The sequence below is a fragment of the Scyliorhinus canicula genome, chromosome 6, assembly GCF_902713615.1.
Source record: "Scyliorhinus canicula chromosome 6, sScyCan1.1, whole genome shotgun sequence".
NCBI lineage: Eukaryota > Metazoa > Chordata > Chondrichthyes > Carcharhiniformes > Scyliorhinidae > Scyliorhinus > Scyliorhinus canicula.
The window spans coordinates 180,598,498-180,621,755 of record NC_052151.1 but is presented as its reverse complement, the minus strand read 5'-3'; the positions used below and the strand labels follow the sequence as shown (position 1 = coordinate 180,621,755).

Here is a 23,258-nt window from a genome sequence, read left to right as displayed (position 1 = left end):
TTTGGGTCACTGAAAACGAGGAGTTAAGACCTCTCTGCCTGAAGAAGTTGACAAGCACAGCACCACTCTGTTGGACAAGAGGGGGGGGGGGGGGGGGGAATATAAAAGACATGAAAACCTGAAGGTAACTGTTGAGAGCTCCACCTTAGGTACACTTCTGGCCCTGCACGTACACTCGATGTCAAGCACCCTGTATGTACATGCTTTTGTCAGAAAATCACAGAGGAGAGCTTCTTCCATTTTGTAGCTACTGGCAAGAGGAAAATGGATCGTTTTGTTACAAGTAAGAGATGAGGGGCCCGGGTTTGAGTGGCTTAATCTGCAAATCACTTTTTAATATTAAACTAGCTTAAAATAGGTTTTTGGAGTGGGACTATGAACCCCCGACTCTCTCACACTTATGTGAGTGTGCTATTCAATGAACCATGGTTGACTTTGCGATAATGCACTAAATGCCTTCACAAAGAAGTAAAACTCCCCACCAGTTCTATTCAGACTTGCATCTGAATTTGAAGAAAATGTGGCAAATAACCTGATTTCATTTCATTAATTTTTCAATGGAAATATTAGTTTTTTAGTCCTCACAATCTCTATTTACAAGGCTCTCAAATTTACCCAAGATTGGGTTTGTGGCTTGGTCTTTGATTCCACTTTACTTCTTTGGTGCATCCCAGAGATACCCAGGTTCCTTTCACAAGGACCTTCACTCCACTCGACCTTTGCTACTTGTCCTTGTTAACCTACACTGATTTCTGATTGAGCACCAATTTGATTTTAAGGTTCTCATCCTTGTTTCCAAATGTATCCACGCTGCTCTGCTATCTCTGAAATCTCCTTCAACATATCCCGAGATCTCTGCGCTCCTCCAATTCAGGTCTCCAACAGGTTCCTAATTTTAATCACTCTACCACTGGCGGCCGTGCTTTTAGGTGTCACGGCCACACACTCTAGACCAGGATTTTTCAAAGTGTTGGTCATGATCCATAGGTGGATGTCGGGAGGGGTGCGGAGCGGTCGGGAGGGGCGCGGAGTGGTCGGTTGTGCCATTCCCGGAGAAGCGCCCAACGACCACTACCGGCTTAAATTGACAATGGCTGCCGCCTTTTAAATAAAATGAAATGAAGCTGTGTGGGGTCTTCCAGCCAGAAGTGGCAGCAGTGAGCATGTCACACACCCTGTACATACACTCGATGTCAAGCACCCTGCATGTACGTGCTTTTGGCAGCAAATCACTGAGGATATCTTCCATTTTCTAGCTGCTGGCAAGAGGACTGGGAAAATGGATCGTTTTGGTACAAGTAAGTTGGCCAGAGACACACACACGCCCAGTACCTACTGGGCAGGATCTCAACAGAATCTGCTGAGAGATCTGGGTCAGGCCAGGACAGAGCAGTGCTAGTGTTCACTCGGTACAGAGCTCCAGGGCCTCCAAAGAAGGAACTGCTCAGGAACAAAGCAGTATAAAAATGATTTATTTAGGTATGGTTTTGTCAATTGTGCCAATACAAATAAGGATGTAAAGCCCATGTGTGTTAATGCAGTGAAGTACTGGCAAATGAGAGAAGTCATTCTCTCATTTGCCACATGGCAGCACAAGTGGATAGCACTGTGGCTTCACAGTGCCAGAGTCCCAGGTTTGATTCCCCGCTGGGTCACTGTGCGGAGTCTGCATGTTCTCCCAGTATCTGCGTGGGTTTCCTCCGGGTGCTCCGGTTTCCTCCCACAGTCCAAAGACGTGCAGGTTAGGTGGATTGGCCATGTTAAATTGCCCTTACTGACCAAAAAAGGTTAAATGGGGTTATTGGATTACAGGGATAGGGTGGAAGTGAGGGCTTAAGTGGGTGGGTGCAGGCTCGATGGGCCAAATGACCTCCTTCTGCACTGTATTTCTATGTTAAGTTTCAGATTTTGAAAGAGAAGTGGTGGGTGAAATATTCCTTTTGAGATTGAGGCCCCAGATTCAGTCATTAACTTACAGCTGCCTCCAAATTACTGCTGTACCTGACCTGCGATATCACATTACAAATACGTCAAAAGCCCATGAAGCTGTCAGAATTCTGGAGTAGCATCTCCCAGGAGTATCCAGTGCTGAGTAAAATAAGAATTTTGTTGCTGTTGCTTCCACAATGACCTACATGTGCGAGGTTGGACTTTCCGTTTTCATAAGATGAAGATGGCACAAAGGAACTGGCTGAACTCTGCACCTGTTTTGAGCATTGCCCTCATCTCCTTTGACCCGATTATAGTGAGGTCACGAGGACCAAGCCGATTCCCTCTTTCAAATTAAAGGTAAGTGAATGTTTGGTGTGTCGAGAAGGTCGGCTGACGTGGGTTCAGAAGATTGGGCAGTTGGCAGAAGTGGGTGCCGGAATTTTTTTTTTAGAAAAACACTGCTGTAGACTCCTCCCTAAAACATCTCCAGCTATTCCTTAAGATGTGCGTCAAAACCTGGGGCATGTCCTAATATCTCCTTATGTGGGTTAATGTTAGTTTCTGCCTGCTAACGCTCCTATAGAGCGTTGGCTATGTGCACGATGATAAAGGCACTATATTGATGTAAGTCGCTGTTTGAAAAAATACTGTATGCCTGATAACCTGGTCTTACTGAAGCACAGAATTCCCATACATAATGGTCGGTTCACAAGATTGTAACACTCCCACAGGAGTGCAGTTCCTACAGAGATGTTTTGCAACACATTTAGCTAAGATAGATTTGAAGGACCGATGCACCCTAATGTTGGTGATGCTGAGGTTAGCATCATGTACCAGCCTCCCTGGACAGGCGCCGGAATGTGGCGACTAGGGGCTTTTCACAGTAACTTAATTGAAGCCTACTCGTGACAATAAGCGATTTTCATTTCATGTCAGCTGTGGTTCAGTGGATAGCGCACTTGCTTCTGTGGCAGTGGTTCCAGTTTGAGTTCCACGCCAGCGAACTGAGCACTTTTTCCAGGCTGATCGCTCACTGCAGTACCGAGGCTGCAGTGCCTTTTTGCACGTGAGACATTCAACTGAGACTTTGGAGGTGGACATAAACCATCCCACAGCACTATGAAGAAATGGAGGGTAATTCTCCCTGATGTCCTGGGTCAACATTCAGCCATCAGCCAAATTAATTAAAAATAGATTATTTATTCATTTTTCACGTTGTTGGTGCAGAGTTGCCAACCTTTCCCAACAGAAATCAGTATTCCAGATTCCAAAAATCAGTATTTTGGCAGTAAAATCGGTATTTTCATTTCAAAGAAAAAATTGCCCGCCAATCTGAAGTACAGCTTTACACCTTTATTGCAGAAATCTAACACGCACATGGAAAATGCAAATCCAATGCTTTTGCAGATGTACAGCATCTCAATGCCCGACCGTGTGAAGGATCACTTGACACACATGGGCTGCAGAGTGCGCGGTGTGGAGATGAGAGGGGGCGGGGCCTCTGAACGGAGCTCTGTCTTCCAGCTGCCGTCGCCAAGGAAACCAATCCAATTTCGGGAGGAATGCATTCACTGCGGCTTGCCAATCAGCCCCTCTTTCCACCTACCTACCCCCCCCCCCCCCCCCCCTCGGCCGACACCACAAAGTCAGCCAGCTCTTTACAGGGAGCTAGCTACCAGCGTTGTTGGTGGAACATTGCTGTGCAGAAATTGGCTGCGCTATTTCCTACATGACAACAGTGATTCCACTTCAAAATGTACTTTATTGGCTACAAAGGATACAAAGGCAGATTTAGAGCATTGTTGCCTTCAAAGTGGTGCCAGCTGATTGCCAACACTGGGAGTTCCCAGCCAGACTGGATCGAAGACCATTGTACCATGAAGGATTCCTAGTAAATTCCAGTTGGAATTTGATATCCAAAAAGTGCTTTGTTGCAAAATGACACTTCCAAGAACTATCAACCATTTAAAATCAACCAGACCTGCCTCAATTGACTTTGTCCAGAATCATCCTCTCACCAGTTATAAAATGATTTGGTACACCATTCAGCCCACTGCGCACATGCTGGCTCTATGGCAATGCTAATTTAATAAGTCCCAATCCTGATGCACGTTTCCCCAAAGCCTTGCTATTTTTATTTGCAAATATTTATCTATTTCTCATCTAAAAGTTACTATTGAATCTGCTTCCATCCCCTTTCAGCCAGTGCATTCCAGACCAGATAGTGATTCGCACTGCTGCCTCACGGCTCCAGGGTCCCAGGTTCAATTCCGCCCCCTGGTGACTGTCTTGTGCGGAGTCTGCATGTTTTCCCCGTGTCTGCGTGGGTTTCCTCCGGGTGCTTCGGTTTCCTCCCACAGTCCAAAGATGTGTAGGTTAGGTGGATTGGCCATGCTAAATTGCCCTTAGTGTCCAAAAGGTTAGGTGGGGTTACAGGGTAGGGTAGGGGCCTGACCCTCGGTGGGATGCCCTTTTAGAGAGTCGATGCAGACCCAATGGGCTGAATGGCCTCCTTCTGCACTGTAGGGATTCTATCACAAGAACATTTTCATCTCCTCCCTGGTTCCTTTGCCACGTACCTTTAATCAATGTGCTCTGGTTACTGACCCTCCTGTCGGTGGAGTGTCAGCCCACATTCTGTGCTGGGTTCCTGACTCTGAGCCTGGTTGATACTTTATACTGTAATTTACACACATTTGGTCTTTCCTTTCCTAGAACTATTGTTGTCAAACTGCACATTTTAAATTACTGTAAAATGGTTAAGATCCTCAATAACAGACAACCTGCAGGACAACCATAGCTGGACAGATGTCAGATTGGGTCCTTATGACATTTGAGATTCCCCAGTTTGATTAGAGTGAAGTGAGGTTTAACCTGCTATGGTTTGTAAAGTTCCCAGGTGGATTGTGATTGTTTGCTCAGAGTTTCTAATGTTAGCAACATATTTTGCTGGACACCATTTAGTCTCCAGTCTGCACAGTTCTGTACAATCCTACTCGCTCCTTCTCTAACTTCACAAACTCTGCTGAACTGGGAACATAGCTCAATGCTGCCCATTCTCGAACAGTAGAATTCTTACCGTGCGGAAGGAGGCCATTCGGCCCATCGAGTCTGCACCAACCATTCAAAAGTCCACCCCACATAGACCCAATCCCTGCTCTATCCCTGTAACCCCACCTAACCTTTGGACACTTAGGGGCAATTTAGTATCCACCTAATCTGCACATCTTTGGACTATGGGAGGAAACCGGAGCACCCGGAGGAAACCCACGCAGACTCGGGGAGAACGTGCAAACGCCACACAGTCACCCGAGGTCGGAATTGAACCCGGGTCCCTGGCGCTGTGAGGCAGCAGTACTAAGCACTGTGCCGCCCCATAGTATTCCACTTCTGTTAAGGATTATGTTTAGGGTAAGTAACAACAGAAGGAATGCCACTTGATTTTGCTGGGGCCACAATTGCAGTTCAAGACAGTCTGACAGAATTGTGTTAGGCTTATGATAATGAGAAATGTGGAGCCAAGATGTGTAAATGGAATTGATTATCCATGAGTGATGGAATTGGCTCGAGAAGCTGAACGCTATCCGCCTGTTCCTAAATAATCAGAAACGTGATGTGGGCAGAACGGTGGCAAAGTGGTTAGCATTGTTGCCTACGGCACTGAGGACCCAGGTTCGAATCCCGGCCCTGGGTCACTGTCCGTGTGCAGTTTGCACATTCTCCTCATGTCTGCGTGGGTTTCGCCCCCACAACCCAAAAGATGTGCAGGACAGATGGATTGGCCACACTAAATTGGCCCTTAATTGGAAAAAATTATTGGGTACTCTAAATTTATTTTTTTAAATGTGATGTAGCCACTAATAAATCCAATAGGGAATTCAGGATAAACCTCTTTACCCAGAGAGTGGTTACAGTGTGTGGAATGCACTACCAGAAGGAGCAGTTGAGGGTGAATAGCATAGATGCACTTGAGAGAAGGCTGGAAAAGTGCATGAGGGAGATTGGAAAGAAATAAAAGGTGCTGATAGCATAAGTGGAAAAGGGGTTCGGAGAAGGTTTGTCTGGAGCACAAATACTGGCATGGAGGTGGAGCCGAATGGCCCGTTTCTCGTCCCTCCATCTTTTTATTTAGTTTTTCTCATTTCCTTTCACCCTCTGCCCACTCAGTCACTTTCTACACGCTGAACACTCTGACAGGCAATGAGCTGCTGTCAGGACATATCTGGCTGGTCATGTCACTGGCCATTCACACTTCTCTTGGCACAGTCCTACAGAATTCCTGGTCTGTGAATTGTATTACTCCACTCAGGAATTCCCACGAGTAAGAATCCAAAGACCAATGTGGAATATTTTGGCGTGCAGCGATTGGCAAGAGTTATCACATTTCTGGTGATGTGTATAAGTTACAAAAATAAAAGCAGGGGACACTATGTTAGCAACAGGAAGTTTCTGTAATCTATCATCCATCCTGCTTGCAATCTTCAGGGATTGCGTTCTCCAACAAACCCAGACATGTTACAGGGCTTTCATTCCTGCCATCTGCAGCAGCTGGGACTGTCTGGCAGGTCTGAGTATTGGCTGTTACTGTCACCTGCTGGATGGATTGGGTATTGCCTGTGTGATGAGGAAATAAAAACAAAATAATGCTGGAAACTCTCAGCTGGTCGGGCAGCCTCTGTGGAGAGAGATAAAAACAAGAGTTAACATTTCAGTCCAATTGGCCTTTCATTCAAAACCATGAGATCAGAGAATAGGAGGAAGCCATTTTGCCCTTCAAGCCTAATCTGTCACTCAATTAGATCATGGCTGGGGCAGCATGGTGGCACAGTGGTTAGCACTGCTGCCTCACGGCGCCGAGGACCCGGGTTCGATCCCAGCCCTGGGTCACTGTCCATGTGGAGTTTGCACATTCTCCCCGTGTCTGCGTGGGTCTCACCCCCACAACCCAAAGATTTAAAAAAAAATTTAGAGTACCCAATTCATTTTTTCCAATTAAGGGACAATTTAGCGTGGCCAATCCACCTAGCTGGCACATTTTTGGGTTGTGGGGGCGAAACCCACACAGACACGGGGAAAATGTGCAAACTTCACATGGACAGTGACCCAGGGCCAGGATCGAACCTGGGACCTCGGCGCCGTGAGGCCATTTTGCTAACCCACTGCGCCACCTTGCTGCCCTCCCACAACCCAAAGATGTGCAGGGTAGCTGGATTGGCCATTGTCATGTGAGAGTACCTTTAAGAAATGGGTGTTTATAAAAATATCTGTTGTGGATGTACCTTGAAGAAATTGGTGTTTGTCAGTGATGTCAGAGTGTGGGTGGAGCTGGGCTGTCTGGATGCTTTACTTTCGTTTTAGGCTGTTTGATACAGGGTGTGTTTAGTTTTGTTTTGAGAGCTGGATAGCTGCAGGTGAAACAAGGAGCTGTAAAAGTATCTCTCTCTGCAAACTAAAAACAATCTCCAGATTAATAGGGTGATTTCAAAGTGATAACTGCTCTCAGTAGAGAATTCAAACCTGATCTCTGAGTTAAAAAGGGTCTTTTGTCTTATGAATGTTGCAAGGAAATATTCAGGGTTACTTATAGAATATTGTATCTGTGGGGATTATTGGTGTTGATAGTTGTTGTTTACTGTGGGCGTACCAGCCTCCCCGAACAGGTGCCGGAATGTGGCAACTAGGGGCTTTTCACAGTAACTTCATTGACGCCTACTTGTGACAATAAGCTATTATTATTGTATTATTATTATAAAGTGTTAACTGGTTTCATAAATAAACATTATTCTAATTTAAAAGTACTGTTGATTTCTGCAGCATCACACCTGCAGAGTGGGTCCGTGTGCTCCTCATAACCACAATCTATTTAAAGTTGTGGGTCAGGTGAACTCCATGATACACTTTGGGGTTCTCTGAACCCTGGCCCATAACACCATGCTAAATTGGTCCTTAATTGGAAATAATTAGATCATGGCTGCTCTGTATCTAAATTCCACCTACTGGCCTTGATACCCTTAATGTGCCTTCACCAAAAATGTACTCCGTGTTGAAATTTTTAATTGATCTTCAGCCTCAACACTTTTGGAAGGGGTTGCAGAGTACCAGATTTCAACCATCCTGTGTTTGAAGGAGTGCTTCCTGCCATTACCCCTGAAGAGCACTAATTTTAAGATTACCTTCCCTTGTTCTGTAGTTCCCCCAGCAGAGGAAATCATTTCTATTTACCCCTATTGAGTCCTTTAAACATCTTAAACACTTCAATTAGTTCACCCCCTTAATTACCTCTTAAAATCTACTGATCAGGACCGAGAAGTACAATAGAATGGATCGAACGAGGCTGTTCAGTAGCGATTCTGGGTTCATTAGTTATAGTTGGCTCTTTGGATGAATTACACTAAACAGAATTCTCAATCCCATTAAAAGGATAATTAGAATTGACAGATTCTATACAAAAAAACTATTCCCTCTGATGGGGGCATCAAGAAGGGAGCATAACTTTAAAATTAGACAGTGGTGTCTAAATTAATCAGCGTGATGTCAAGAAGCATTTTTTCTTTTTTTTTAAAATATTTTTATTCTCCATTTTCACATTTTCTTCAGAATTTACAACCCACCAACGAACAGTAAACGGTAACGAATACAATGTCAATCCCCTTATTAACAACAACTATCCCACCCTCCCACTAACCCCCAAACAATGGCCCACCTGACAATATAAGCATCAAATAAAACAAACCCTCCCAAGGTGGGAAAAAAAGGAATCAGGAATCGCCTATGGTCACCATTGACATATATAGTCCATCCCCTCGTAATGAACTCCAATTGCCTTTATTGGTTGGCCAATTGGAGTATGAGCTCCCTCAATGATAGCTCATTGAGGGGGCCCATATAAGCACCTGTGTAGGCTTTGTGAGCCAGTCTTAAGTTGACTGGACTGCTAGCAGCACTGTTTGTAGCTGCTCCTGTAATATCGTTATTGTAAATAAATATTGGTGTGGTGACGGAGTTCCTGCCTCCCGTGGATTACTACAGTGGCGACAAGGTAAACTAAGAATTTTGTGGAGACCAGTTGCCGCACTCGGAGGGTAAGCCTTGCCATTTTTAAAATGCTGTTTTTTGGGAGGTTAGAGGCATTCGACCCGGCTATTGAGGACTGGTCCCAGTATGTGGAGAGAATGTGTTACTTCTTCCAGGCAAATTATATACTGACGGACAAAAGGAGACGGCTTATCCTGCTGTCGGCGTGCGGACCCTCAGCTTTCGCCATTATACGTAGTCTGATTTATCCCGATGCGCCGGACACAAACTTTCCAAGAAGTAACGGAATTGGTGAAAGAGCACTACGACCCAAAACCACCCCTCATTTTGCGTAGGTACAGATTCTACACAGCGAAGCGGGAAGACAGGGAGTCAGTCACGAATTTCTTGACCCGTCTGAGAAGGCTGGTGGAAAAATGTGAGTTCGGCCCGACTCTAAATGAAATGCTTCGGGACCGGTTAGTGTGTGGTATAAACGACCTCACAATACAGAAACACCTGTTGACTGTAGACAGGCGTTACAGCTTGCACTGTCCCTAGAAAAGACAGCAAGTGTGGCGCAGGAACTACAGGGAACACTTAAGGAACCTGGAGGAAGTGCTCAGGCGTTTCGCAAAGGCAGGCATACGGCTAAAAAGGGAAAAATGTGTTTTACTGGCCCCACAAGTGACGTACCTGGGATATAAAGTAGACGAGTCAGGCTTACACCCATTAGAAGACAGAGTAAGGGCAATAAAAGAAGCCTCAGCTCTCACCACGGTCCAGGAGTTACGATTATTTCTAGGGTTGGTAACCTATTATGGAAAATGTATTGAAAATAGGGCGTCCATCCTAGAACCCCTCCACCAGCTACTAAAAAAGGGGCAAGAATGGAAATGGTCCGCCCGCCAAAACCGAGCATTTAGGGACATTAAGGAACAGCTGTCATCCGAAAATGTCCTAGAGCATTATGACCCAAGGAAGGAGTTGGTGGTCACTTGTGATGCATCCCCCTATGGGGTAGGAGCCGTCTTAGCCCATAGAGGAAGGAATGGGGAAGAACGGCCAATAGCCTATGCTTTGAGGACCTTGGCGATGGCTGAGAGGAAGTACGCCCAAATCGAGAAGGAAGGACTGGCGGTGATATTCGCAGTAAAAAAAATTTCACCAGTATTTGTACGAGTGGAAATTCACCATAGTGACGGACCATAAGGCGTTATTAGGGTTATTAAAAGAAGATAAGTCAATACCCCCAATTGCATCAGCTAGAATCCAACGCTGGCCGTTGCTACTGGCGGCGTATAGATACGTTCTGGAGCACAGACCGGGAACGCAAGTAGCAAATGCAGATGCTTTGAGCAGACTTCCCCTCCCGGACACTCCGCTGCAAATACCAAAAGTAGAGGAGACAGTAATGACTCTAAATTTTTTGGACACCCTACCAGTAGATGCACAACATATTCGGTTGTGGACGCAAAAAGACCCAGTTTTAGCCAAGATGAAGCATTTACTGCTAACAGGGGAACTGGAAAGACCAGTGAGCCCCAGATGCACCCATACTGGAGCAGAAGGGACCAAATAACCGTAGAAGACGGTATCCTATTATGGGGAGCCCGGGTAATAGTCCCAGCTCAGGGCCGTCAGGCAATCTTAACCGAGTTACATCACGGACACCCAGGGGTGTCTAAAATGAAGATGCTAGCTCGAAGCTACGTTTGGTGGCCAGGTTTGGACACGGACATAGCAGCCTTGTTACGTCGGTGCCAGGAGTGCCAACAGGGGCAAAGAGTGCCACCAGCGGCACCATTGCACCCGTGGGAATGGCCAGGCAGATCGTGGACCCGCCTGCATATTGACCACGCCGGCCCTTTCATGGGCTCAATGTTTTTGGTGATAGTGGACGCCCACTCAAAATGGTTGGACGTCCATCGGGTAAACGCGGCAAGCACAGCATCGACAATTGAAAAGCTCAGGGCCTCGTTTGCAACACATGGACTTCCGGAGGTATTGGTGTCGGACAACGGAACGGCATTCACAAGTGGGGAATTTGGAAAATTCCTGAAGGAAAACGGAGTCCGTCACATCAAAACGGCCCCTTACAATCCAACGACCTGGCAGAGAGAGGCACTTAAAGCGGGACTCAAGAAGCAGCCGGCAGCGTCAATGGACACAAATCTCTCCCGCTAGCTGTTTGATTACAGGACCACACCGCATTCCACAACGGGCATACCGCCAGCTGAACTCTTAATGGGAAGGCGGCTGCGAACGAGGCTGAGTCTCTTTTTCCCAAATTTAAAAGGAAAAGTGGAGAAACAACAGGAGGCCCAACGCAGGGGGCATGATAATAGTCGGCAGCAAAAACATTTCCAGGTGGGGGCACCGGTTTGGGTCAAGAATTATGGGAATGGACCAACATGGGTTAAAGGCACGGTAGAGTCCCAAACAGGGCCCATATCCTATGAGGTTTCGATAGGAGGTAAGGTGCTGAAGAAACACCTTGACCAAATAAGGGCAGTGGAACCACACCTGGAGGCAGGCGAAGCAGGACCGCCTCAAGCTGGGATAGCCCAGACGGAAAGGATACCCACACCCCAGCCCCGAGCAATTTCTCCAGACCCCGTCATCCAGTCGTCCGAGTCGGAGATGGACACGTTCGACGAGGCCGCCGCGACACCTCTCCCCAAGGAGGAAGAAGAACAACTTTCAAGGAAAAGGCGGGCACCTATAAGGTACACCCCGCCCAGTTCGGAGAACGACCCGACGGACGACACAGAGGTGACAGACCCAGACATGAGGAGCAGGAAGAAGCTCAGAGGAATGCCAGCTGGCAGGAATTCCTCGGACATTGCGGGGAGGGGTGTAATGAACTCCATGGCTTTATTGGTTGGCCAATTGGAGTATGAGCTCCCTCAATGATAGCTCATTGAGGGGGCCCATATAATCACCTGTGTAGGCTTTGTGAGCCAGTCTTAAGTTGACTGGACTGCTAGCAGCACTGTTTGTATCTGCTCCTGTAATATCGGTATTGTAAATAAATATTGGTGTGGTGACGGAACTCCTGCCTCCCGTGGATTACTACACCCCCCAACCCCCCCCAATATTCAACACCATCCAATCCCCGAAAGAGTAACGTGAATGACGCTCATGAATTGTAGACCCCTCCCCACACTCCTCCCCTCCATTTCCTTCTTGTAAACTCCTCCCCCCCAACCTCGGTTCCTTCCCCCAACTTTTCACCCCGGCTAGACTCACCGGAACCTGTTCTACCAGGCTCCGATGGCCGCAGCCCCCCTCTCCCCCCCACCTCACTCCCGTTCACTTAAACCAGCCAGCGTGGAGGCCCCCGCCCGGGTCTCCTTCCCCCTTGCCCGGTCCCAGGAAAACCAATAAATCCCCTTTCGCACACAACCCCAACAGACACACCCAAGCCCCAAAGAACCATCATTGCAAATGAAAGTCCCATCTCTTCCCTTGTCCAAATATATACAGCGTCGACTCAGAGTACATACACCAACACGCAGTGAAAAAATAAAGTTACATGAGGCTACATCGGTACAGGACCCGCTCTCAGTCCCATTTCTCAATTCTGCCACAGTCCTTCTGCCTTTGCAAACCTCTCCGCCGCTTCCGATGCCCCAAAATAAAAATCCTTGGATTTGTAGGTCACCCTCAACTTAGCTGGATATACTGTGCCACACTGCACCTTGCTGATGTACAGTGCCTTCTTCACCCGGCTGAAGACAGCCCGCCTCGTCGCCAACTCCACAGTAAAGTCCCGGTATGTGCGTATACCAGCTCCAGCCGACTGTACCACCCTCCTCTCCTTTGCCCAGCACAGGTCTTTCTCCTTCACGCTGTACCTACGGAAACACACAGTTACTATTCTTGGCGGCTCCCTCGCCTTTGGTATAGGCCTCTACAACCGATGAGCCCGATCCAGTTCATATCAAGAGGGATCGTCCCCCTCCCCCAATAACTTCGCCAATATCGTGGCAAAATCGTCGGCCTCGGGCCTTCCATCCCTTCGGGCAGACCCACAATCCTCAAATTCTGTCGCCTGGATCTGTTTTCCAGGTCTTCCATTTTGGCTCGCAGACCCTTGTTAGTCTCTATCACCTTCCGCAGCTCCTTCTCCATGAAGGTGAGTTGATCACTGCGATAATGCCTCTTCCACTTCCTTCAGTGTCTCACCTTGCTCCCGCTCCTCCGCCGCTGCACTTGATACCGCCGCCCTTACCGGGGCAATTGCCTCCTCCACCCGCACTTTCAATACCGCCCCCATATCCTTGTTCATCGCTTCCATGTGTTTTGTGAACTGTTTTTCAAGTTCCATGACCATCACCTTGGTCTTTTCTCTGCTGTGAGCGATGAGGCCTCCCCTGGTGCCCCAGCCTCCGCTTTCCTTACAGTTCCTGCGCTGACCTTTCCACTCACTGGCGGACTTTCATTAACCCCCTTTTTCACGGCAGTTTTTTTTCCCAAACTTGGACATTTCTCCTCCCTGTGCATTCTTACAGCTTTTTCAGCATCCGTTACCTCCGGGACCGGGTGTTAAAACCCTGAAATTTCTCTTCCCGAGCGGGAGCCCTCCAGTGTGCGGCTGCCTCCCGCCCACGGTCACCGGAAGTCCAAGAAGCACTTTTTCACGAGAGGCATGAAATAAGCCCATAATGTATAGAAACAGAATTAAGCCATTCGGCCCATCGAGTGACTTGGCCTCCACAGCCTTCTGTGGGAGTGAATTCCACAGATTCCCCATCCTCTGGCTGAAGAAATTCCTCCTCATCTGAGTTTTAAAGGATTGTCCCTTCAGTCTGAGGCTGTGCCCTCGGGTTCTACTCTTTCCTACTACTGTAGTGGGGACATCCTTTCCATGTTCATTGTATCCAGGCCTCTCCGTATTCTGTATGTATCAATAAGAGTATTCTCTAAGTATCAATACTGAGTCCTGAAAAAGACACTTTTATCCCCACTCTCTGCCTTCTGCCAGTCAGCCAAGCCTCTGTCTATTTCCCCTAACACCATGGGATCTTATCTTATTTGGCAGCCTCTTATATGGCACCTTGTCAAAGGCCTTTTGGAAAACCAAACAGATCATGTCCACTGACTCTCCAGTACCAAACTTCCTCATCACATCCTCAGAGAAATCTAACAGGTTTGCCAGGCATGATGTCCCCATATAAAGCCATGCTGACTCAACCCGATTATACCATGCAGCTCCAACTACTCCACAATCACATCCTTATTAATGGACTCTAAAATCTTACCAATGGCCTAAGTCAAGCTAACCGGCCTATAATTTCCCGTCACAAAAACAGAAAATATTGGAGAATCTCAGCAGGTCTGACAGCATCTGTGGAGTGTCAAAGTCACCTTAAGTTCCCGAATAGCGTCTCACCAAGTCCAGAACTGACTGTGCCCAGTGGGCTCTACCACAAGCTTGATAGGGATCCACTACCAACCTGAATTTCCCAGTCCACCTGCATATTGAAGTCTCCCATGATTATTGTGATATTGACCTTTTTACATGCCTTTTCTATCTCCTGATTTATTTTCTTCCCCACATCCTGACTACTGCTAGGGGGCCTGTACATAACTCCCATCTGGGTCTTTTTTCCTTTGCGATTCCTCAACTCTACCCACACAGATTCTACGCCTTCTGACCCTATATCGCTTCTTGCTATCGATAATTTAATGTCTTACTAACAAGGCAACCCTGCTATCTGCCTGTCCTTTTAATAGGACACATATCCGTAGTTATTTAGATCCCAGCCCCGATTCCCTTGCAGCCATGTCTCTGTGATGCCCACAACATTGTACCGGCCAATTTCAATGTGCGCAACAAGCTCACTTTAACTTGTTTCGTATACTGCACGCATTTAGATACAACACCCTCAGCCCTGCATTGTCAGCCACCCTCCTCATTGTTGTCCCCTTATCTGCTGTGCCTGAAGTTAGATTCCTGCCGATTTCCATACACTGTTCTATTACTTGTTCCGGAAACTTTATGAATCTCTCCTGAGCCTCCCTTCCTTTAATTTGTTTAAAATCCTCATTATTAACCTACACTCCGACCTTCACCTTTATCTTTGATTTTCTAATTTTCCATACAACTGAACCCTCTCCAACATTATTTAGTTTGAAGCCCTAATTATGTGATTCGCCAGAACTCTGTTCCCAGCATGACTCCGGTGAAGACCTTTCCATTGGATCAGCTCCCTCCTTCCCCAGTACTGGTGTCAATGTCCCATGAATTCTTATTTTTTAATTTAAAGTATCCAATTCTTTTTTTCGAATTAAGGGGCAATTCAGCGTGGCCAATTCAACTGTCCTGCACATCTTTGGGTTGTGGGGGTGAGATCCATGCAGGCACAGTGACCTGTTGATTGGCTGCAGATGGCATCACAGGCTGACCTGTTGGTGGACTGTGGGTGGCATCACAGGCTGACCTGTTGGTGGACTGTGGGTGGCATCGCAGGCTGACCTGTTGGTGGACTGTGGGTGGCATCACCGGCTGACCTGTTGGTGGGCTGTGGGTGGCATCACAGGCTGACCTGTTGGTGGACTGTGGGTGGCATCACAGGCTGACCTGTTGGACTGTTAGTGGCATCGCAGGGTGACCTGCTGGTGGACGGTGGGTGGCATCACAGGCTGACCTGCTGGTGGACTGTGGGTGGCATCACAGGCTGACCTGCTGGTGGATTCTGGGTGGGCATCACAGGCTGACCTGCTGGTGGACTGTGGGTGGTATCACAGGCTGACCTGTTGGTGTACTCTGGGTGGCATCGCAGGCTGACCTGCTGGTGGACTGTGGGTGGTATCACAGGCTGACCTGTTGGTGGACTGTGGGTGGCATCGCAGGCTGACCTGGTGGACGGTGGGTGGCATCACAGGCTGACCTGTTGGTGGACCTGGTGGACTGTGGGTGGCATCACAGGCTGACCTGGTGATGCTCAAACTTTGCTGCTGGTGGTTTGTGACGGTGCGTTCCTCCAACCAGAAGGGGGCGCAGTGACTCGGCACTGCCCAGGAAGTGACGTCTTCCGTTGTTACATGGAATGTCTCCGTACCGGAAACCGCGGTGCTTGGTTGGTGTTCCGGCGGCTGGTCGCCCTAGTGACGGACGGAGTCTGGAGTCTGGAGTCGGACTGAACGGACCGGTGGCGAGAAATACATCAACAGAAGCTGCCCGGAGACCAGGTTCCTGCCAGCGGCTGGGCGGGCGGAAAGATTTAAAAGGGCAGGGAGCGGTCATTCCCCCCCCCGCTGCAGGGCCTGTCTGGGTTTAACGGAGGTGGGAGAAAAGCCTGAGGCCTGTCCCATTGTCAGTGGCCCTGCAGCCTGGACATCAATACTGTCAATCCCCAGCCAGGGCTGGTAATGGGGCAGACAGAAATGGTGAAGGAATTGAAACAAGGGGACATAATCTCACAATTAATATTAGAGCTGGACTGTTGAGGGAGGATTTCTTCTCGGAGAGAGGAGTGGAAATCTGGAACTCTGCCCCACAAATTGGCTGGGGGGAGGGTAATGAGGTCAAAATTGGGGTTGATGTTTTTTTTGGCTGTGTAAAGGTATTAAAGGTGACGAAAGGGCAGCTGGGTGGCACAGTGGGTTAGCCCTGCAGCCTCACGGTGCCGAGGTCCCAGGTTCGATCCCGGCTCTGGGTCGCTGTCCGTGTGGAGTTTGCACATTCTCCCCGTGTTTGCGTGGGTTTCACCCCCACAACCCAAAGATGGGCAGGGTAGGTGGATTGGCCACACTAAATTGCCCCTTAATTGGAAAAAATGAATTGGGTACTCTAAATTTATAAAACAAAAGGTCACGGAACCAAGCAGGATGGATGGTGTCAAGATACAGATCAGCCATTAGCAGACCTGTGCTGGGCCAGACTTCTGGGGATGAATGACCTCTGTCTGAGAAACATACGCATGTTCCTCAGACAATCAAACATCTGTATGTTTCTCACACAGTCAAACATGTACGTTTCTCACAGTTAAACATACATATGTTTGGGGCAGCACAGTAGCATACTGGTTAGCATTATGGCTTCACAGTGAGAGGACCCCAGGTTCCCCACTTGGGTCACTGTCTGTGCGGAGTCTGCACGTTCTCCCTGTGTCTGCGTGGGTTTGCACCGGGTGCTCCGGTTTCCTCCCACAGTCCAAAGATGTGCAGGTTAGGTGGATTGGCCATGCTAAATTGCCCTTAGGTTAGATGGGGTTGCTGGGTTACAGGGATAGGGTGGAGTGTGGGCTTGGGTGGGGTGCTCTTTCCAGGAGCTGGTGTGGACTCGATGGGCCGAATGGCCTCCTTCGGCACTGTTGATTCTATGATATGTTTCTCAGGAAGTCAGACATACGCATGTTTCTCAGTCGTAGAATCTTCCTACCAAACTCCATGGGTCGCTTTCCAGACTCCAATTCGGAGTTGAAGCACCGTTGTCTTAAAGCTTGGCAGTGTATGTGCAACACATCAAATATCCACAAAATTCAAAGTACTGTACACAACATATAAAACCAACCGCTGAATTTAATATTGATTCTTCTCTTTGTCTCTGCCATAGAGACACTTTCCCTTTTCCTATCTCAGACTTTTAAATCCCTTGTAAGTTTTTCTATCTTTTTTCAAACAACTTGCAAACTCTTCCTATCCTCTTCCATATTTAACCCTTTAATGTTGAGGAGCCCTGCATCATCCTTTACTAATTTTCCCTTTCTACTTCTCCTTTAAACCAACATTTCATTATTTTCTTCTGTTCAGTTGGCATTTATCTCTTCCTCCGTGTACCTTTAACAGGTACGTCTAGTGCTCTCTGTATCTTTATAAATAAATAAATCTAGGGTACCCAATTATTTTTTTTCCCAATTAAGAGGCAATTTAGTGTGGCCAATCCATCTGCCCGGCACATCTTTGGATTGTGGGGATGAGACCCATGCAGACAACGGCAGAATGCAAATTCCACATGGACAGTGACCCGGGGCCCGATCGAACCCGGATCCTCGGTGCCGTGAGGCAGCAGTGTCAACCACCGTGCTGCCCTTGTTTTCTTCTGTTTTAATCCCATTTTCATTTGCCTCTGAATCAGAAGGTTGAGAGTTGAAGCTCTCAACTGAAAACTGAAGCACACAACCCAACACCCCATTGCCGTTCTGAGGGAGTGTCATTTGATATGTTACATTGAAGTCTTATCCATCCTCTCTGGTGGACTTGAATGGCATGTCTTTGGAGAAGAGCAAGGGAGTTCTTTCCTGCGCTTCTTTTGAAAGTCAAATAAACGAAATGAACAAATTGAGGGATAAATTAAAAGGCAGCCCCTTAAAAGGATACTGCATCAAAGTTAACAGTCTCAAAGGAAACATATCACAAAACAACAAAACAAAATGTGATTGTAGGGTTGATAAAACACCTCAGTCACTGCGATGTCCACTGGCTGCAGAAGGCCTCAATTGCACTGACAGACACTGCGTGCTTCCTTTCCAGGCAGACAGTCACAATGGATGAGGCTGGTTTAGCTCACTGGGCTAAATCGCTGGCTTTTAAAGCAGACCAAGCAGGCCAGCAGCACGGTTCGATTCACGTACCAGCCTCCCCGGACAGGCGCCGGAATGTGGCGACTAGGGGCTTTTCACACTGACTTAATTGAAGCCTACTCGTGACAATAAGCGATTTTCAATTCTCTTGGACCGCCCATTGTCCTGCCTTATTAATGGCCAACCAGGCCCACGATCAATGTTGATTATGAAGTCCCTCTTTTAATTCCCCATCCATGTGTTTGGCTTCCAGTGATCCATCTGTAATATAATGAACGTCTGAATATTTCCTACCTCATTCGGGGAGGTTGTTGGAACTGTTCAGCTGTGAGAAATTAACTTTGCACTCTTTGATCTTCGAGACAAATTTATAACTCGCAAATCAGTAACCAGGAAAGGCAATCCCAAAATTTGAATCAAACCTGCATCGAAAAGAAATTAAGCTTTTGGCAGTTATCGCCAGGCTGAATATAATTAACAATTTAAAAATAAAGAATAAAGGAATGAATCAAATCGCACATCACAAATTTTATCAAATTTGGAAAACATTTTGCCTGTAACTTTCTCCCCTCCGCCGGCCATACAAAAGGTGGTTAAAAAGAACTTACAAGAGCACAAAACGTTAGTAAAAATAATGTCATCTGACTTAAAATTATCCACTACATTTTGAAATGCATATATTAAGTTTCTCCCAGGGGGCAGCATGGTGCCACAGTGGTTATCACTGCTGCCTCACGGCTCCGAGGCCCCAGGTTTGATCCCGGCTTTGGGTCACTGTCCGTGTGGAGTTTGCACATTCTCCCCGTGTTTGCGTGGGTTTCGCCCCCACAACCCAAAGATGTGCAGGGTAGGTGGATTGGCCACGCCAAATTGCCCCTTAATTGGAAAAAATTAATTGGGTACTCCAAATTTATATTTAAAAAAAAGTTTCTCCCCCTCCAGCATCTAACCTCCGTCAAGGATTTCGGGCTCAGAACTCACTGACCAGCCTTGCACTACTCCCAGCCCACATGGTACCTATTTCCTACCTACTGTGACCTCGCTGGGTTTGCTGGAGCACAGTAACAGTTCTTGTGCTACAGGCAGAAAGTGCACCAGGGAACTATTGTCCCCCACGCTTTTGTTTAATTTAGAAAAAAAGGCTCAATACCTGGACATGTTCTTTCAGCTTGCAGAGGATATGTCCCTGTCTATAAGTGTATGTAGGTTCAAGCAAGCATAAATGAGCTACATTATGAACCCAAATGATAGTCTTAAATTGGTTGTTAGTGTCATTTTTAATACAATCGGGTTATGTTCAGCAAGTGTTGCTCAATCACGGAATCATATCTAATGTTAGAAATTATGTCCTGAGTTTTGGAAGCACTGGCTGGTTGGGAACTACATGTACTCTGAATATTGTGAATAGCGGAAGTGATGTGATGTTTGAAACGATCCACCAGTCATTGGGACATATGGACTACATACATAGCATCACACTGGCACATTCATCTACCACATTACTCATTTATGTGATGGCAGCATTCTGTTGGTAGAAAATACCACTCCTATTGCTATGTCATAGTAAAAGCTTGAAACAGCTAGCTTCGCATGTTGCTCAAAGTTGTGTGATACCTTACACGTCCAGAGAAATTTAAAGCACACACACACTTTTCAGGTCCAAAAGTGGCGGCCTTAGGCGAATTTGTGCGAGGGTCTTGCACGTAGTTGCAGACTCAAACCTATTATCTACTTATCGAAAATATGCAAGGGTCGGAGATTAGGAGTCATAACATTGAAAATGTGTTATTTGCAGAAACCAACAAAAATGTTAGTGAGAACTGGACCAAGAGTGCAATTTCTTTGGGATACATGGTGTCATTAAAGCTGATTGAAGTGCACGAGTTGCTGAGTTCATAAGTACAATGAATGCAAATTCAGGCATCCAGATTACCGTGATATAGTGATGTGGAGCAAACGCCTATGGCTTCACTAACATTTTTGTCACGTTCGTGAATAGGCTTGCAATGTCGAATGAGCACTTCGACATGGCATTGCTCTTGATGTGCAAGTTCTGTATAGTCTTTGTGAAGGTAAAGGACTCTTTCGTTGTGTACATGGAAATTCACGTGGAACTGGTTGCAGCAACTCACTCAACCATTTGGCCAAGTTGTGTTGTGCAGAATCAGTCCTGGAAAGACGGGGCATAATGGGACAGCATATGTGTCATTGGCAGCCCATACACACGTGGACGTAGTGAACCGTGAGGACGATGCCTATCCTAGATTAGACAAGGCAGCTCATTACCCTTCCACAAGTCTAAAAAACATTTGTGTAACTTGCTTTCGAGCTGGGTTGTGCAAACATGCTTAGCAGCGGATCCAATGGCACACATTTGGACCCGTCGTTAAGAACGGTGTGCGTTTTGTCAATAAAATCATACTTGTTGAAGATCACAATTCCATCATCAGGCTTGTAGTTGTTTGGGTTGTCCTTGAGACTTCACAATACCACCAGACATTCAGACTGCACGTGAAAGTTGGACAAGTTAATAATAATAATCTATATTGTCACAAATAGGCTTACATTAACGCTGCAATGAAGTTACTGTGAAAAGCCCCTATTTGGTATCCTGCAGTATGCACATGTGAGAGTAGCTAGGCGTGCTTTCAAGGACTCAGCGTTTTCATTGGATGCTGGTTTATGGCAGCATAGCTGAGAATAATTAGATTAGTTCAAACTCAGCAAATAATGTTCGATGTGATTCAACGATTGGACAGCATCTGCGTGCTAAGAATGACAGAAACAAGATTAAGATTATCAGTCAGACTCACAATGTAGCTCACTTGTGCTTACTAGAAGCTACATATATTCATATGTAGGGATTTGCCCTCTGCAAACAGAAAGCATAAATCCAGACATTGTACCTTTTTGAATTAAACAACAGCATGGGGACAATAATTTCCTGGTGCAATCCCCATGACAGCACCTTGAACAACCAGAGTCGATTTGCCAACCAATCAGCTGTTTTTTCTCACAAAGTAGGATAGTGGGGGATTCAGTGATGATAGTGCCTTTGAATGTCAAAGGGCAATGGTTAGATTCTCTCTTATTGGATATAGTCGTTGCCTGGCACCAAAGAGAAAATGCTGGAAAATCTCAGCATGTCTGGCAGCATCTGTAAGGAGAGAAAAGAGCTAGGGCGAGATTCTCCCAAAACGGGAGAAATCGTAAGGCTGGCATCAAACCCGGGCGGGTTTGACGCCAGCCCCCCTTCCCGACCGGGAACCGATTCTGGTCCCCGGTCGGGGCTAGCAGCCCGACGCCGTAAGCTCCGGCATCACGGGCTTAACGAATTTCGTTAAGCCCGCTTGCCGGAGTTAGCGCCGGCTGACGCGTCATATGACGTCAGCCGCGCATGCGCGGGCCGGGTTGCCCCTCAGCCGCCCCGCGAATGGATACTGCGGGGCGGCGGAAGGAGAAATAGTGCACGGGCATCGGGCCCGCTGCCCGCGATCGGTGCCCACCGATCGCGGGCCCATGGCACCCTTGGCACGGCCGTGGTACTGCCGTGCCAATCGGTGCCATGGTTATAAAAAGCGAGTGTTTACGGCCGTTTTTACGAACGGCCAGACCAGGTGTGTTTGCCGTTCGTAAAACAGCCGTAAAGGGCTGGGAACTCGGCCCATCTATCAGCTGTGAATCGCTGCCGGCCGTAAAAAAACGGCGGCAGCGATTCGTGTCGGGAGTTGGGCGTGGGGGGGGGGGGGGAGAATAGCGGGAGGGCGTCGGAACAGCGTGGCCGTAAAATTTTACGAGCCACGCTATTCTCCGCACCGTCGGGAGTGCGGAGAATCTCGCCCCTAATGTTTCGAGTCCAGATGAACCTTTGTCAAAAACCTGCTGAGATTTTCCAGCATTTTCTCTTTGGTTTCAGATTCCAGCATCTGCAGTAATTTGGTTTTATCCATTGCTTGGCACTTGTGTGGTACGAATATTACTTACCACTTGTCAACCCAAGCCTGGACCCTCCCCAATTGTCCCAGGTCTTCCTGCATTTCAGTGTGAGCTGTTCCTGTATCTGAGGAGCTACAAATGGTGCTGAACATTGTGCAGTCATCTGCGAACATCCCCACTTCTGACCTTATGTTGGAAGAAAGGTCATTGATGAAACAGCTGAAGATGCTTGGGCCTAGGACACTACCCTGAGGAACTCCTGCAGTGATGACCTGGAGCTGAGATGATTGACCTCCAACCACCACAACTATCTTCCTTTGTGCTAAGTATGACTCCAACCAACGGAGAATTTTCCCCGATTCCCATTGACTCCAGTCTACCTAGGGCTCCTTGATGCCATACTCGTTCAAATGCTGCCTTTGACTCAGGCCGAATGGCCTAATTCTGCTTCTATATCTTATGAACTTGAGAGCAGTCACTTTCACCTCTCCTCTGGCATTCAGCTCTTTTGCCCATGTTTGAACTAAAGATGTAATGAAGTCAGGAGCAGAGTGACTCTCGTGGAACCCAAACTGGGTGTTTGTGAGCAGGTTATTGCTGAGTAAGTGCCACAGTTACACAACCCAGTTCATGAATCACTGGTCTGGGACATAACCTAGGATCACCTTTACTGCTCTGCAACTTGGCATCCTCTGTACCAGGACTTTTCATAGTCAGGGTCATGACCTGTGGGTGGTTTGCGGGCGGGTGTCGTGAGGGTTGTGCAGTTCCTGATCGCAGGAGAAGCACCCAGTTGCCATGACCAGTTTTCAAGAATGCCGGCTGTCTGCACATACATTGCCC

The 23,258-nt window shown here is 47.4% G+C and overlaps 1 protein-coding gene and 1 long non-coding RNA gene across 3 annotated transcripts in view; one reads left to right on the top strand and one right to left on the bottom strand.

Moving 5' to 3' along the window:
* Positions 1–5,779: 5,779 nt before the first annotated feature.
* Positions 5,780–15,926, bottom strand: LOC119967697. The gene is made up of 3 exons (XR_005461053.1): positions 15,858–15,926; positions 15,396–15,535; positions 5,780–6,607 (listed from the first exon to the last, which is right to left on the bottom strand). It is a non-coding gene; the product is annotated as an uncharacterized LOC119967697 (long non-coding RNA).
* An 80-nt stretch (positions 15,927–16,006) lies between these two features.
* Positions 16,007–23,258, top strand: part of tbce (tubulin folding cofactor E) — an 86,298-nt gene continuing 79,046 nt past the window's right edge. For both annotated transcript variants that reach the window (XM_038800543.1, XM_038800544.1), the window contains exon 1: positions 16,007–16,146. The gene's annotated coding sequence lies outside the window, so the exon portion shown is untranslated. The remainder of the gene's footprint in view (positions 16,147–23,258) is intronic.